Genomic DNA, 15,028 nt, shown 5'->3' with positions numbered 1-15,028 from the left:
TCACATAGATCTAATGCATAGAATACAGGTTCTCGTATTTCACATATATATCATATATGTGAGATATACTTTGGAAAATACAGCCAGATCCTTTGCCAGATATTGAACTGCTCTCCTCAGCTGCTTTTAATTTTTGGAACCTCTTTAAATTGTGCAGATTAGTTCTTTTGTAAATACTTCAGCCAATCATAAATGTTCAGTATTATAAAGAACAGTAAGGTCAAATTCTTGCTTTCTGTAACAGTTCACTCTTTCCACAACATCTTACAAAATATTTTGTGCAAATCAATCATCTGACAATCTAATTAAATATCAGCTCTTTGTCTGCCTTTGTTAGATTAAAACACAGATTGAGATTTATGTAAGCAATGAAAAGGAACCTCGTGCAACTTTAAAGAGTTGTGTCCTTAGTCTGAAGAAGTCTGGAAAAGTTTTGTTGAAAGCACATATGCCAACTTAAAATTTTATATATAATGTCTCCAAGAAGCACAGTACCTTCCTCAATAAATCAAAAGGAAACCATAGTTATATTAGTTACATACGCAGTTAAGATCATGCCAAACTAGTTCATACCTCATGACTGACTGTACATTAATTGTTGCACCCCTCCCTTATACTGGTCTGGCAATACAAGGAGAAAAGATAAGTCCTCATCTTTCCTTACCTTCCCATAACCTGCCTGTGCTATCAAGACTTACTTTGAGGAGGAGAATTAAGAGATTAAAAAACAAATAATAATGGTTAGGGGGTTAAGAAGTCAACTCCACGAGAGAAGGCCTGGAAGGCACTCAATGTGCTATGTCCTAAGGATGAAACGTTTGGTTTTCAAAGCAGTTGATGAGAATAAGTTTCCAACAAGGCAACCTAGAGATCCATCAGGACCTAGAGTTCAATTAGATGAAAGAAAAATCCCACTCATTTCTATCAGCAGTTCCATCTAAACAGAATAGATTTAAAATGTCTTTAGAGTCAGACTCCTTGACATTTGCCTAATGCACCGATTAACTGATATATTCTTTATTTGCTTTGCAGTCTTTTTATTATTTAAATCAAGTTGAATAATTACATATTATAAAAAACTAAAGCTAATGGAGGCAGTAATGTTAATTTTCTACCGGATTAAGAACTGGACAAACATTGCACACCTTTCATTGGTACACGGATTGTTTGGTTTGACAGAATTGTTTTCAGACTGAAAAAGTACCCACTCCCTCTTAAAAAGCAAAAGTGGTGCTTTATGGTGTAATTGTGTAATCCTAACCTCATCTCACAGCAGGCAATGAGAAATGCATTTTCTAGGTACTAAAATCCAGAAAATGTTCTCAAATGAGTGGGACTTGTGCTAACAAGTATGGTTCCAAAAACTTCCAAGAATCCAGTTATGTCTCAGGTTCTTTTCCAAGACCTAGTTTACCAAGAATCATACCATATCCAGAACATTATGGACCACCAAGACATCTAATGCGTGAAAAATATACTGCAAATAAAATTACGTTATGTAACCTAAACAGTGTGGGGTTTAGTTATTAGATACAAGAAGCCTATGGGATCATTGCTAGAGAAGTGTCATTACTGTATGATTTTTTTCACTGTACATTTACAATTCTGAAAGTTCCCAGGAAAGGAAATGAGTGGAGAGATGCTCCATCAAAATCTACCTGTGTGGGATCTCTGATACCTGGCTGTATTCAGGTACTGCATTCCACCCTCAGCAATGAAAGGAAAAACTCAAGTTCCACTAGGAATGGCATTCCTCAGCTGGTGCTTTTGCAACTGCCAATCCCTCTTCCCCCAAAATGGCTGAGGCAAATCCTTTAATCTATGTTGCTGGGTGTCGTTTTAAGTTTTATTTAGTAATTTTTCTTATCTTGGGGGCTTTGCAATGCTTGGGTCTTTTATCAGGTTCCTGCTCTAGTAAAGACCTGGTACTATAAGAACTCAGAGAAATAACATTTACTGTTTTTGCCGATAATGCATTATGTCCTACCCATTAGACAGACACCTGGCAGATTTACCACTATAGATCACATTCATTTAAAGTTCAGAAACTATGATGCAGCACATGGTTCAGGATGTCTGAACCCTTCCTTCTTTTTAAAGGAAACACAAGTTTTCCACAACTGTATTGACATAAAGAAGTACGATAAAATCCTGCAATGACTTAATTCCTGAATCAATAAAAACATCAAGGTAATTATTTTCCCTATGAGCCTGGCAAAAACAGTTCAAGTAATCTACCATCAACAGCTTCAAATACATCAGAGCTGATTCTTGAGGCTCACAAAATAACAAGCAACCAAATTAGTTCAGAGAGCAGAACCCCTGACGTTCTGCCAGGAAACCATGAGTAGAAGAATATGTAGGAGAAAACTAACACCAACACATGAACCACATTTGAGAAACAGAAATGTACTCTTTCAAATTGAAGTTAAAATTAACAAATAATCATAACCAAAAGCGGAGGCTTAAAAAAAAAAGTCTCGTAATATATTCAGTATAAATTGCAAGGTTAGGTAATGACAAGAAACTTTCAGATTCCTTTAAATTGGAAATCAGGCCAGATTCTCTTATTTATGTCATTGTCTTTATCAATTCTTTTTTTTCTTTTTTAATCGAAGCAAATTCATATTCACCTTTACACACAATAAATAGCATATAATGGATATAAATCACATCTATATTTGTTTCCCTATGTATCTTCCAGCAAGAAAAAGTATTCTTTAAAGGAGGAACAGTAGAACAGGATTTCTTTTATATTTTCCCTTCAAGAACTTGAGAAAAAATAGAAGTATTTTCCAACCACACTATTACAATTCATTATGTTTGAGACTGACTATGTTGGTAGGGCAGGAAAAGCTTAAGAGAGAATTTCTGTTTGTCAGCACCTTTTGAAAACAGACCCTTCACAGTCCTTACTCCTACATTTTATGCAGTGCTCTGCCAAGATGGAGATGGACCTCATATTACCCATTGGCTGGCCTTTTTGCTGGGTCAGACATCCTTGACCTCCTGAAGTGCTTAGGTTTTAATTGTTTAGGTTTAATTGCTTACATTTGACCTGTTAATTTCAGGGGTTTTTTTGTATGTGAACTTTGCTTTTTGTGATGTTGTGAGAAAATTCTGGATTGAAAGAAAAGGGAATCCCATCAAGCTTCAGTTCAGACTGACTTCAGTTATCTATAAGAGTTTCTTCTTCACATTGATTAGGATTCCATCATTAGTTATGGTTACATACCAAATTACTTCTGACAAATCTCTTCTACCACAATCTGGCCAGAGGCTCCTAAGCCAGGGATTCTCAGAAATATCCAATCATTTCACTAGTTGCAGCATGTCTGGATTTTTAAAGGTATTCACACAGCTGCTGGACAGCACTAGGAAATGGGTAGTTAGGTAATCTAGAAGAATCAGTGAGTATCAGTCCTAGTGATAGTGAACACAAAGTCAAGGGTTATATACTGGATATCTTACTGCTGCTGTAGAAGATTTTTTATTTTTTTTTTTAACTGGGTTAATTAGGTTTCATAAAAACCCTTCTATTTTTTCACGTATCACAATTTTCGATACTGCAATATCATTACTAACCTGTACGCTGAGAATTTATGCATATCATATGCTAACTACCTCATCATTGTCACAACTGCACAAGCTTCAGAAATCCCATACAGGTTTCTTCACAAAAATCATCCTCCAGACAATTTGCGGGGTGTTCAATTTTACAGAGTTAATAGGAATATTATTTTTTATTTTTCTTTGTTACGTTGCTTTTCTTGCAGCATATACTGCTGTCAGGCACCACATGCACAACCCATACTGTTCACTTATTTGTGATACAGTTGGGTCCTGCTCAACATGATGCTGGAAACCTTGTAAGGACTGAGGATGTACAGGCTGCTAGCGACTGTTCTGTGCTACTAGAAACCTACTCAACCATACAGGCAAATTACATCTTTAGACTTCAAACACCTGCTTCTTAGTTTTCTCCATCTGACGGTGCAAATGAAATTAGCTATGAGACACAGCAACAGCTAAAACCTGATAGACAGGTGCAACTTCTCCCTGGGAAGAACTCAAACAAACAGAAATTTAGTTTAGATTGACCAGTAGTGTTGCTCACCAAAAAGCACAAAAAGTACAAGTTGATTCTCAGTAAATTACTGGGGCATTAGATTACAGATCACAAGACTAAGCTTTCTCCATTTTTATAGTGTTTTGAAGTGGTTTCTTTAAATGAAAGTGAAATTATCATTCAATGCAGGATTTTAGTGAAAAAATACAAGACTCAGAATAAAGTTGTGACAGTGACAGTAACAACGGACACTGTTTATCTCAAGACACCGCTAAGGCTACAAGAGCTGTGGACTGAAATGGCACAGAAAGGATAAACATGACCCTGCAGCAGAGACCTGCCTGTTAGATACCCTACAAGACAGTAGTTACATACAATAGAAACACACACTTGTAGAGTTTAATTTGCCTTTCTCAAAGACTATTACTGCACCATGAGCATGCCAATATGCATTCATTGATATAAAAGAACATAGTGGGAGTAGTTTACAAGGTAGGTGTCTAAAGTTAGGTGATGTGAAAGTGAACCTAAGTGACTTATGCTTTTCCTTTGTCCCCAGTTATTTGAGAGAAATTTTAGGAAAGGTCTTTCTGATTTAAACTGATGAGCAATTTTTCAAAATTAACCCACTTTGAGACATATCAAAATTTTATCACCTAAGGAAAAAAAAAAATAAATCCCAGCACTTAAAACCACTCTTGAAAGTACACAGCACTGCAAACAATTCTTGATGTTGTAAATCAAGTTGCATTGGAAATCCATGACACAGACTTTCATCCCTCCCCTCCCTTCTCCAGCAATAGGAAGAACTTGTCTTTCCAAAAAGCTGGATTCTAAACTGTGCCTCAGGCTGCAGTGAGTCAAGGTTTCATATGGGATCGGTTCAGTGGTTGTTGCTTTTTTGCCTTGTGGTTTTTGTTTTTCCTTCCCCTAAAAAACTACCAAAGGGATTTGGGGTGGACTTAAAGTGTAGAAAAGTTACCATGTTTTAGAACCGGTAAAAGAGGGGAAAACTTTTACTAAGTAGTAACTACTCTGTACATAGTACTTTTTCTTGCGGTGTGGGACATTACAATTGGGTATAATTTCTTTTCTTGCCAAAGTTTTTTGTTTCTTTTTTTTTTTCTTTTTTGAAAAGGCAAGCGCTTCTGGCTTATAATGTTAGTTCCAGACATTCTTTGAGCTTGGTTTGTGCTCTACCAGTAAGCTTTTATTATATTTTTTAGCTTTTTAAAAACTTCATATTGCCAAAGTGCATTTAGTTGCCTAGCAAAGTGTGCCTTTAACTCATAATCAAGAACAACAAAGTGGCAGCAAAGATAGAAACCAAATTAAAACAAAGCCATGGAAAATATGTAGTGATCTGGTTTCTAGATAATATTTAATTGCATCTGTTTGAGACAGCACCTCTTATAGCAGTGGATCATCAGAGCAGCTAAAGTAATACTGTACATGCTAGCCATTATAAAAAAGCCAGACTATTTAAAGTCTCCCTTATCGCTCAGCTATTCTGTGTAACCGAGCCTCCTACACTCTGTTTCATATGTGTATTTTTACCTGGCAATCAAAAGTATTAATTTATGAAAGCTAGTAGCTTTCAGACATGCTCTAACTTTGGCAGTGAGAACTTACATAGCTTGTCCTAGATCTAACAAAGAGTCAGAGTCAGATACCTAACTCAGGAGTTTTAAATCAAGTTCTTTGATTTCATCACAAAACAGCATTCTTTACCCACTATATATTGTCTCAGTGTTAATTAAAGAGTATGCTGTGCAATTCTACAAACTCTACACAGCTAGACAAGAATTACTTTTTGAGATCATGATTCAAAAGCTTATGATTATTCACTTTACCTCCCTTTTGTGTTAAGAAACCAAAGCAACACTAAAAACTTAGCCAAATGTTTTTCATATATATAAAAATATACATATTATATATTAAGATATGTAATTAAGATATACAATATTACGCATATTAAGACTCCAAGAGAAAGTACATTTCAAATTTTCATGCAAATAAATATATAATTTCATACATGTTTCTACTCTTGAAAAAGTCCCAAGATAAAACAGAACAAAAATGCTTCATAGTATTAGAAGGAAGAAGAAAACAAACCAAGCCCTGGATACACTTTGTAGATTGTATCATTAGCTTGTGAGGTGTCTTTTGTTTACCAGTGATTTGGCCTAGAAAGTCTAGATTTCAAACACTTTTTTATATAGGACTTACATATAATTTACAATGGAATATGTGCAAAATTAAAAGGAAACAGTAGCACAGTACTGCAATACTTGTATTACAAATAAACTCAAAATATTTATTAATCCTATTTCCCTTCCTAGCTAGCCTCTCTGTTGATCCCAGAGAGAAACACGAGTTGCAGTGCACCAATGAGTCACCATCCATGCATTTGTATCCTGCCAACCAGCTGTGTTCAGCAAAACCTTAACTGTAACTTAGTATAAGGGACACAGTTGTAAAAATAATTAGGGTTTTAGCATCAGAAGAGGAGCTACATTTTACCACCTCAATCCTTTCCCCAAAATATCACCCAAACTGCATCCAAACCCAAGCTAAAACTGTTCTTATCAAGATCAAAAATCTAAAATACTGTTCACTCAACAGTAACTTTTGACATATAACTTTTTTTGTTACTATAAATAAAATACAAGACTATTAAAAGAGATTTTTCACAAAACTTCTGGGAAAAAAAAATCAAAACACTTTATTTTCCAATAGTCAACACTTACAAGTGATTTCTACTCCTTCCTCCCATGGGTATTCAGGTGAGTAACCTAGTGGCCAAATGAGAATATATTACCTGGAGACATTTAATCCCTTCTGATATAAGAATTTTACTTTGCATATATAAATAAAAGTTCATGCATCAGAGAATCAGAGACTGAAACTCACATATCTTATTTTCTAGGCCAGCAGCTGGGAATCATTATTACTTTTAAGTTGTTTTATAAAAAACATAATAGCTTCAACAGCAACGTGTTAGGTCAAATTCTGTAGCTTTATTGGCAAGGACAGCAAATTAACAATAAATCACCATTCAAAACACTGAGCTAGGCATGAAGTAGATTAATATTTTAAGTGACTGTACCAAACATTTCAATTGCTTTACAAGATTATGCTTTAAAAGTATCAAAGGCTTAATGGTAAGTTGCAATGACACTTTTCAGTAGTTTTAAAAGACATACTGTTGAAGCCTAGTTTCCTTACTCCTGCTTAAGCATTTTAATCCTGAAATATTATACCTCTGAAGCAGCCTTAGAAGAACCCTAACAATTTTATGTATAAGCAACACACCCAGACCACCTGAAATAACAGAAAAAGTAGGGAGGTTTCTTCACAGATTTGTTTGTGTTGGAATCTCATGAAACGTGATCAGCACATCCACTACATTCATGAGATTACATAAAATCTTACCTATTTTCAAAGCTGTTCAGCTTTACCAATATGGAGGTGAAAATAGTTCCACAGTCAGTATTAAAGCATGGAGTTTACATATAGTTCAAGAACAACTTTGGCCAAAAAAAAAAAAAACAATTAAAAAAAAAAAAAAAAAACAAAAACCAAGACCAAGGAGGATTAAAAAACATCAGCAGCACCTGGATCCGACAGTTTCTTCAAATTACAGTTCCTGTAGCTTTTTCTATTATTAGCAGATTAAACCAGTAGGAGAATACCTTCCTTGCCAAATTCATTGGGGTCACATTACCGACTTCCCCTACACCAAGAATCCTGGTACATTTAAACTGACTTAACCTTCCATTTTCCTTTCTGAGCAGTATAAGAATTTGGATATGAAACAGTGCTAAGCCCGGAAAGCCATCTGAGGTTGAAGTACACACAGACTGAAGGAAACAAGGATGCTTCATACAGTTTATGTCAGCTGCAATAGCCTGGTACATTATAAACAAGTGCTTGACAAAAGCTTTAATGTTCGACTCTATATAAATGCAGCAACTTTGGCACTTAGCTTAATAAATATCACTGTCCAGATTCTACTGGACAACAACTTCAAGCTGTTGTCATTCACACTTAGCTTGATACACCTCTGGCAAACAGGATAGCACAGAAAAAAAGTGCTGGAGGAGTACAATAACTCACTTGTTCCAGTTCAACACTGCACACATTTCTATGTCATGTGAAATAAATAATGCAACATAGGTACCATATTCTGCCCATTCACAGCTGCAGCCTCAGTTGCCATCTGCCTTTCATCCTTGTGTCCCACATCCCTGGCAGTTATACCTGGTATGGAAATCTTTTTTTCCAACATGTCCTTTTATACATTTGCCATTGCCTAACTCCACGTGCTGTCAGCTATGCTCAACTGAACGGACATCCTAACAGAGAGAGAGAACACTTGTGAACAGCAGAAATAAACCCACTCATGTTAGCCCTTTAAACCAGTGCATTTGCTTAGCAAGAACAACACAGGAATTCCTGGGACCCATCCCCTATAACTTGATCACAGTTTTGTTAGCGAAGGCTGAAGTGTGTATCTTTGAAGGGCTCTTTAATTCAGGCATGAGAGAGTCATCTTGCATTCCTCCTGGGTACTGATAAATATTCTACACAGCTTTCAGTAACTGTTATTTAAAGATGAACGCACACACGTCAGTATAAAGGGGAAATTGAAAAGCTTTCTTCTTATCCCGATCAACATCTTAATAAAAAGAACCTATACATTATGGGTTTCATACCTGTACAACCATATACAGTGGCATTGTATAATAAAACTTGTAGGGATTTTCTATTTTAGTCACACTAGTTACAGAGAAAACATTCTAGCATCTATTAACATTTTGGCATTGCTGGGTTACTTATTAGCAACTTGTTACCTTGATCCCAAAACACACAACCTTGCGTATTGAAATTAATTACATGTGAAAGTCAGAGACCCATCTTCCCCAGAACCTATACACAAAACCACCTATTATGATATTTATCTACCTGGGCTAACCACTTATCATTGTTTAGCGCTAATACTATTGAAATCATTTCAGTTGCAACTTCAGTAAAAGAAACTAAAGCCTGAGTCCTCTGTAATGATTTCATAAACGTAAATGAATACACCCTTGCATCTGGTCACAGCACAGCTCAATAGATTTTGGTATTAAGAACTTCAAGTATACTGCTTTTCAAATCACCCACTCTGCCAGCTTTCTGTAAATTCAAATTTGAATTAAGTATTTGCAATTGTCCTGCTTAAGTCACTAAGTTAGACCAAGAAAACATTTAAGTCCAGATATTAAGAATAAGCCTTCACATTTTGCAAAAATTTACTCTCACTTAACTACGGTTTTAGAGAATTGTCTAATACGTCATTATAAAATGAGCTACACATGTAAAAACATGGATATAATGTTCTCTATGAAATGGAGGCTATGCTAACTGAATAGGCTTTAGATCCTGGGCCTCAAATCCAGGAAAGCGTGACTGCTTTAGCCCTGCTTTATCAATGATCTCCCTAACACATTTCAAGTTAATCAAGTGTTTATATGCTTTACTTGATCAGGGTGCTCAGATTTCCTTTTGGTAACTGAGTTTAAACACAGCTCATGATGTTGCCCAGGGGATAGCAGTCTGGCACCCTCACCTTCTGACCACACCAATGAAGTGTGAAATCTGCCATATTTACTCATAAAAATCTCCCAATGAAAATTGTATCAGGACTACTGGCTGTTCTTCACTTTGGTTTTCAAAATCATAAATTAAGAAATTATTTTTATAATTAAACATTACACCAGCAAGGACATTATTAGAATTTGATGCAGTTATTAGGTTCGGGTGAAGCGTTGGTTCCACACCAAACCAGTAACAGAACTCCCAGCAGTGAAGTTGCATTATGTTACATTAACTGGGCTACTTCCTAAGAATGCAATGCTGTCTACAAATAATAATGACTTCTTACTCATGATATGCTCTTTTAGGACTTCTTTTGGCCCACTTTACTGCTTGTAGACTTTCAACCCTGAAACATCTGTGTGAAGATCCAATGTCAATTACTGGAAAGTCATGCTACTTTACACAGCACCTACACAGTAATTTTCAAAACCAGTAAAAGCTCATAGGAGATGTAATCCTTCACAGTGAGGTTGAACGTGGCACTCTATTTATGACTGGCAGATGGAGAGGAGGAAAGGTTGTGAATCCTAGAAGGACGCAACAGCCAGGATTTTGAAGTGTTCTATGAAATCTTACAACCTGAAGTTTTGCAAAAACAAGGGGACAAAATATGCTGAGGTTGAGTCTCATATTATTTTAGCAGCATGGACATCAAGATGCAAGACCTTAGATTATTTCTAGCCAGCAATTTGAGATTCTGCAACTTGATCTGCTGTGAAGTTTCATGAGCAGGGCAATCCAGGAGAGAACTTAATAAAAGACTACAGAATGCTGTTTAAGCTACAACAAAGTGTTAAGATTTTATGTTTCTAACATCTGAAAAAGAATGGTGAAAATTAATTATTTGCCACAACAGCATGAAATTCTAGCTTTCTGTAGCATACAAGCTTAAATTACAAGGCCATTTTATTGTGTGACTGATATCCTGTTGGAAAAAATCCAAACAATATTTGTCCTCTTAGCTCAGCAAAACCCTTATGCTGAATCGGAGCCAATACGTACACTCATGAGTTCTCTTGCCTTAACCTTATTTGTAATTTAGTTAGGACAGAACTGCATTTACAATGCTATGGATAAGCTACAACAAGCCTCATTTTAAAGCTGCTATTTTAGGGGTTGTAAGTCCACTTAAAGCTAGCTGTCTCAAGTAAAATTTTGTTCTAATTCTGAAGACAAGATAAACCTTTCCACGGAAAATTTGGTGGAGAAAAAATAACACTATCTCTGATTGGGAGAAAAAAAAGAATAATGGCTTTAGATATTTACTAGTAATTTCTAAAATCTCTAAAGTAAGTACCCAGTTTGATTATTCTGGCTGAGCCATTTGAAAGAAACCTACTAGATTTCAACATTTACTGCTATATTCCCATTCCCGATCCAAACACACGTTTGCAATCCTGAAGGGCAACTCTACTTGGGATAGCATAGGAACCCTTGTTAAATTGCCATTTGCCACTGTTCAAGCCAATACAAATGTTGTCGGCAATGTGTTAAAGCAGAATCAAGCCACAGATTCTTTCATACTCTGTTAATATAAATGCTATCAATGCCTGTCTTCACACAACAGGCCATTTTATGCCACTACAAGTAAATAAATGCTAAAACAAATACAAAGTTATAAACATACACTGAGATAATTACATCAACACACCTTATTGGTGGCCACATACTATTTCAAAAAACTTACTAGATAAAATACTAACATGATAGTATATGGCTTTTCAACTAAACCAGAGTCACAGGAAACCTTGTAAACTAGCCGTCCCCAAAACTGACCTTACAGTAAAGTACTCTTCCTTTATCTAAACACTAATGAGCTTCTGGTAGCTTACACAACTGTCAAACTTCTGAATCTCATAAGACACCTCCACACAGCAAGGTCAGATGGAGAGAATAACAACTAATCCATTAATCCACCAGTTTCATACCAATCCGCTGCAGAGGTCCTTATAGAAAAACCCAGGCATGGAGTTCTACAGCCTGAAGATAATGTGCGAACTACTTCTGTGAAGCCCATGTTCTCCTACTTAACAGAAACAGTTTGACACTTGACGTATTTTATGGAGTCCAGACTTCTTCTAAGTGTGCATAGTAAAATTAATGTCCAATAAACACACAGAATAGTGCATAAGCCATTAAAATAACCTACTGCCTTTAAAAAAAAACCAAAAAAAAAAAAACCCAACAAAACAAACAAACTTTAGTGAACCAAAGGCTTTATATACTCTAGAATATGGAAATAACCTGTAAACAGCATTAAGAGAACATTCTAGTAAATCATGGCAGTGGCCTTGCTAGGATTTTTTATTGCCTTTTGTAAGAGCTGAGTTAGGTGTCTTTATTTACGTATTAGAATAAATAGGAAAATAAGCTGTTAAATAAACACAACATTAAAAATAAACAGTTTTTACTCTGTATGCCCTATGACAAATATTAGGCTGCAGCAAGGCAGGTACTCTTAACAGACATTCGTCAACCAATATAATGATAACCCATGTTGTATATTACATATTCATAAATGTTTGGCGCTTGATTTACACATTGTTACAGAAGCAACATGAAATTACCCACCACGGACACTGTGAGCCTAGATATTTTAGCAACAGTAGAAATGACATACATCAAATCAGCTTGTGCACCCACCGTATGTGCTAAACTGATGAATATACTGGTATTCTCATACTTGCTTTTTTTTATTTTGTCAGCTTAAACGACTCACCTTCAAGTATTAAAATATGCTTCTACTTGTATTTAAATCTGTAGTACACAGCAGTCCCAATTTTAGTTATTTTTAGCCACTATTATAGTAAAATGATAGACTTAATGAAGATTCATACATTGCTTTACAAAACGTTTTTCTTTCTTTTTCTGATGAAGAATAGTTCATGACTGTACAGTGTAAAATGAAAAATTAAACTCAATCGTTTAATGTCCTTTGCATTGCTTTAACAACACATGAATGTGAAGTACTTTGTGAAAGCATAAATATGTGAGACTTGACACTAATTCATACCATAAATTACTGACAAACACAAACTGAATCATCTATTAACATGAAGTACTGTGAGATGTTGTGGTCTTATTTGGCATTATCTAGCAAGAACAGTCATAGGCATATTGTATAAACTGATTCACTCAAAGTAAAAGTAGAAGTAACACTTTAAGTAGAAAACTGACACAAGATAATTAAGCATTTTTTACTATTTGCCCTGAAGAAATTTACATTGATTATTAACGTTCAAAGCAGAGCCAATATATCAGAATACTTACATGCCAGAATGTGCCTTAGTGGTTGGTGGTTTGTTGGGGGTTTTTTTGTAACCATTTAAATTTTGTAATAGGTCATATACTTTTTAAGATTGTGTAACTTTTAAAGGATAATAATAGATTCTTAAAGTGATACAACTATGATAACAGGGACAAAGCCTTATTTCTTTCTGCTCTCTCCTTTACACGCTAATCATAGAACGGCTGAGATTGGAAAGGACCTCTGGAAATCGCCTAGTCCAGCTCGCTTGTTTAAAACTGGGCCATCTATAGCCGGTTACACTAGAGTGTCTCCAAAGATGGGAACTCTGGGCGACCTGGTCCAGGGTTTGATCACTCTCACTTTAAAAAATTCTGTCTCATGTTTAAATGGAATTTCCTGTATTTTAATTTGTGCCCATTACCTCTTCTCCTGTCACTGGGCCCTACAGAGAATGGTCTGCTCTCTCTCTCCACCCATCAGGTATTTACAGATATTGGTAAGATCTCTTCTGAGCTTTCTCTCCATGCTGAACATTCCCAACTCTCTCAACTTCTTTTTTTCTGTCAAATGCTGCAATCCCTTAGTCATCTTTGTGGCCCTTCACTGAGCTTGCTTTACTATGTCCATGTGGCTTTTGGGGTGCCCAGGATGGGAATAGGACACCAGATGTGGTCTTAACCAATGCCGAGTACGGGGAAGGGCCATTTGCCTCAACTTGCTGGCCAATGCTCACTCTCATGCAGACCAGGAAGCTGTTGGCCACCTTTGCCACATCCACCACCTTTCTAGGGGACTGAGGTGAGGCTGACTGGCCTGTAGTTCTCCAGATGCATCTTCTTGCCCTTCTTGAAGATAGAATTAACATTTGCTTTCTTCTAGTCCTCAAGATTTTCTCCTGATCATCATGACCTCTCAAAGATAATTTAGAGTACCCTTACAATAATTGCCACCTCTCTCAACATTCACAGGTGCACCCTGTCAGATCCCAGGGATCTCTATATATCCAGCTTGTTTAGATATTTTGTAAACTGATCCTCCTCCACACCAAGGTTGTCTTCCTTGCTCCAGTTTTTTCCACGGGACTCTGGGACCTGTTATTGCTGAGGTCAATCAGCAGATTGCCAGGAAAAAAGAAAAAAGTGAAGAAGGTATTGAGTACCTCAGCATTTTCTGTGCCCATTTTCACCAAGCCCCTGCCCCATCTGGCAGTGGGCCCACAGTTGTTCTAATTTCCCATTTGCTAATTATATACCTACACATAGGCTTTGGCTTTCCCAATCCCATTTTTGCACACTTGCACTCTGTGTCTATATTCCACCTGGGACACCTGTTCCTGCTTCCCCCTCTTGTACGCTTCCTTTTTGTATCTAACTAGATGATCTTAAGGTCCTTTCCAACACTGTTTTATGATTCTGATTCTGTAACTGTAGTCAGTGGTTCCTTGTTCACCTATGCAGACTCTGCTTGACTTTCTGCTCATTGAGATGGACAATCCTGGAGCTTGGAGGAAAGAGTCCTTGAAAACAATCAGCTCTCCTGGATCCCTCTTCTTTCCATGACCATATTTCATGGGATGTTTCCAAGCTCCTGAACAAGACAAAATCTGCTCTCCTAAAGTTCAGGGTTGTGATCCTGCTATTTGTTCCCTCCTCTTGGGATCCTGAACTCCACCATCCCATGGTCATTGCAGGCAAAGCTACCCCAAACCTTCATGTCCCTGACCAGTTCTCCCTTGTTTGTACATATCAGGTCTAGTAAAGAGCCTCCCCTTGTCAGCTCCTCTACCAGCTGTGTCAGGAAGCTACCAGTGCTCTCCAGAAACTCCCTTGACTGCTTGTGGCCTGCGGTGTTGCCCTTCCAGCAGATTACAGGGTGATTCAAGTCTTCCTGTGAGTCCAGGGCCTGCAAGCAGAAGGATTCTTCCAACTGCCTGAAGAATGTCACATACTTCTTCCTGATCAGGTGGTCTGCAATAGATGCCCACCACAACACTGCCCACCTTGGTCTCCCTTTTTAATCTTGACTTACTATGTCTCGGCTAACCATTGGTCCTCAAGCAAAACTTG

At 36.8% G+C, this 15,028-nt stretch overlaps 1 protein-coding gene across 11 annotated transcripts in view; it reads right to left on the bottom strand.

Moving 5' to 3' along the window:
• The window catches only part of CCDC34 (coiled-coil domain containing 34), a 78,624-nt gene that overhangs the window by 39,935 nt on the left and 23,661 nt on the right, over positions 1-15,028 (bottom strand). For 7 of the 11 annotated variants that reach the window (XR_003991103.1, XR_003991100.1, XR_003991102.1 and 4 more), the window contains exons 7-8: positions 8,253-14,062; positions 6,820-6,864 (exon numbers count right to left, since the gene is read on the bottom strand). The gene's annotated coding sequence lies outside the window, so the exon portion shown is untranslated. The remainder of the gene's footprint in view (positions 1-6,819; positions 6,865-8,252; positions 14,063-15,028) is intronic. The other 4 variants (XR_003991104.1, XR_003991108.1, XR_003991107.1 and 1 more) reach the window with 4 other exon arrangements.

This window comes from Strigops habroptila, chromosome 4 (assembly GCF_004027225.2).
Source record: "Strigops habroptila isolate Jane chromosome 4, bStrHab1.2.pri, whole genome shotgun sequence".
In the NCBI taxonomy this organism is placed as follows: domain Eukaryota; kingdom Metazoa; phylum Chordata; class Aves; order Psittaciformes; family Psittacidae; genus Strigops; species Strigops habroptila.
The sequence above is the reverse complement of the archived record's forward strand: the minus strand, read 5'-3'. Positions and strand labels throughout refer to the sequence as shown.